We start from the raw sequence: 3,025 nt of genomic DNA, 5'->3' as shown, positions 1-3,025 counted from the left end.
GAAAACATTAGTGGGTAGATTACGTTATACCTTCACCATGACGCTATAGTTGAAGATTTTGTAATTTTTTTGAAATTTTGTTAATTCAGAAAAACAACAGCAATACAAAAAAATATACACATCATTATAAAAAAAAACATAATATAAAGCCAAATCAGTTTTCCATATAAATACAATTATTAAAATCCAGTTCAGTTAGATATTAATACATAGAAGTGCATGTATGGGAGTTTTTGTGTGTGAGGATGGGTGGGTAGTGAGTGGAGTGTGGTTTAGGTAGGGTTGTTAATGTGTGTGTGAGTGTATATGTGTATGAGGGTGGGTTTATGGACAGGGTGAGTGTGTGTTTGATATGAATGAATAGAAAAATCTTAATTTATAGTATATTTTTTTTATTTTTAATAATAGTTTTTTAATTCTTATTTTAAAAGTGGGTTTATTGCAGTTAAATATACCTATGCTTTTGAAAAATACACTATAATTACGCGCCAAGCGAATCAGAGGAGAGTTCTGTGCATAGTTGGTGCGAACTGTAGGTACATGGAAAAGAGATAGATTCGTGTGACGGGTGCGGTAGCCAGGTACATTAAGGGCCACCTCAGAAGCCAGAACAGGACTATCAAGACGTCCATTAAGAATTTTATGTAAAATCCCCATATCCAATACCAAACGACAATCCTCAAGACTAAGCATATTACGTTTATGTCAAGAAGAAGAAGATAAATTCTTTCTAGCAATTACGAAGATACTTTACCGACCCCTACCTCCAATTTTGGGTAAGTATATCGATATTTATTTATACATAAACGGTTCAAAGAACCTTTTACAAAAAAATTATAATTTACAGAAATAATCACAGCAGTGCACAATAATCATCTAGTACATAGTCATTGAACGAGTTGTATATAATCAGCTAAATAATTATCTATTGTCAAATAATCTTCTTGATCCCAATCAATCAGGTTTTCGTGCGGGCCATAGTACAACTACCGCTTTAATCAAGGTAACAGATGACATTAGATACGCAATGAATAACAAAATGATAACCTTGATAACATTACTCGACTTCAGTAGCGCTTTCAACTCTGTGGATTTCGATCTTTTGTTGGCTAGACTTAAAACACTAAATATGACACAACCGGTTATAAAATGGTTCGGATCGTAAATACGTACTCGTAAATACGAGCTAGACAACAGTGCATCAAAACACCAGATCATCAATCGGAATGGGTCGATATTGCCGCTGGAGTACCTCAAGGTGGAGTTTTATCACCATTACTATTTTCCCTGTTTATTAATCCGATTGCAGATTGTCTCAATTGTTCATATCATCTCTATGCAGATGATTTACAATTATATCTTCATTGCAGACCTGAAAACACCAGCAAAACAATAGAATCGATGTCTAAAACACTAAATTGCGTGTCAACATGGACAAAAAAGTATGGTTTACTAATAAACCCGTCTAAAACACAAATTATGTTTGCAGGTAGTCAAAGATTGCTTAGTAAGCTAGACATACCTTCACTTAGTCCTCTTATTGTCAATGGTACCAATATTCAGTACAAGAAATCCGTAAAAAATCTAGGAGTACTAATGGATGAACATCTCTGCTGGCGAGCTCATACTAATGAATTAAGCCGAAAAATATTTTTCAGTCTACACTCACTTAGAAGGTTGCAAAAATTCTTACCCATTAGTACTAAATGCACTCTTGTACAAGCATTACTACTACCCATTCTAGATTACGCTGATGTTTCCATGACTGATTTAAGCTGTGAGCAACTCGATAAACTTGAACGACTTCAGAATACATGCATAAGGTACATTTTTGGTCTTAGGAAATATGACCACATTTCTGATTATCGTAGGCAACTGAAATGGCTCAAAATTAGACAGCGGAGAGACTATCACTCCCTCTCACTTCTGTTCAATGTACTTCATAGTCCTAACGCTCCTATATACCTGTGTGAAAAATTTCAACGCTTATCAGTTCATGGTTTACCTCTTCGTTCTCATTCTCAAGGCACTCTCTTAATACCCATACACAATTCCTCTTTCTTCTCTAACTCATATAGTGTCCATGCGGCTCGACTGTGGAATCATCTCCCACCCACCATCAAAGATGTTACTACATTATCTCTGTTTAAATCACGTCTGAAGAAACATCTCCTTTCTCTTCCTTAATCTCTCCTCCTTTCCTTTTTCCTCTTTCCGCTTTTTTCCTTTTTCCCATTGAGTAATAGTTTTGATTTAAGGTAATTTATAAACAAATACGTTTATTTCTATTTTTATATATTTTCCACTTTTTAATCTTTTTTTTTTTTTTTTTTTCTATTGAATATGTTCTGTAACTTGAATTATAAAAATAAAACTTTTATTTTATTGGTTGGTTGGAAGAAATTGCCATTTGGCAATAAGCCCGCCAATGTACAAATAACATTATGTACAAAAAGTTAAATAAATAAATAAAAAAAATAAAAAATAGAATAATTAAGACTAAAAAATTTAGTAAACATATAATACAAAAAGTCAAAAAGAAACATAACATTTCTAAATAAAGATAGCAATAGCCATGAGAAAATCTTATGTCCTAAATATAAATACAGTAAAGTTCAGAATAACTAGATAATAATAATAAAAAAAATAATATAACAAAAAAAGAAGTTTTTTGAGCAATAAAAAAAAAAAAGAAGTGAAATTACTAAATAATACCTCTATTTAGTGCAATCAGTATCATAAGTCGGTTGGAAGAAGTTGCCATTTGGCAATAAATCCACCAATGTACAATTTAAAATCATGTCTAACATGTTAAATACAGAAATAAGATATGAAACAAAGGGAAACGTACGTCACAGTACACATATCTTCGCACTTAAATGACATATCTTTGGTATGACGTCATAATTGAAGATAAAATTCTCCTGACTGATTATATAAATACACCACCGATCCCCCCCACCATCAAGTTTTGATGGAAGTACATCGATTTGAATCAACGAGTCAAGAACCTCTCGATACGTTA

The sequence above is a fragment of the Micrasema longulum genome, unplaced genomic scaffold (genome assembly GCF_059751315.1).
Source record: "Micrasema longulum isolate JH-2025_06_02 unplaced genomic scaffold, ASM5975131v1 h1tg002398l, whole genome shotgun sequence".
In the NCBI taxonomy this organism is placed as follows: domain Eukaryota; kingdom Metazoa; phylum Arthropoda; class Insecta; order Trichoptera; family Brachycentridae; genus Micrasema; species Micrasema longulum.
Note: the sequence above shows the minus strand (reverse complement) of the source record.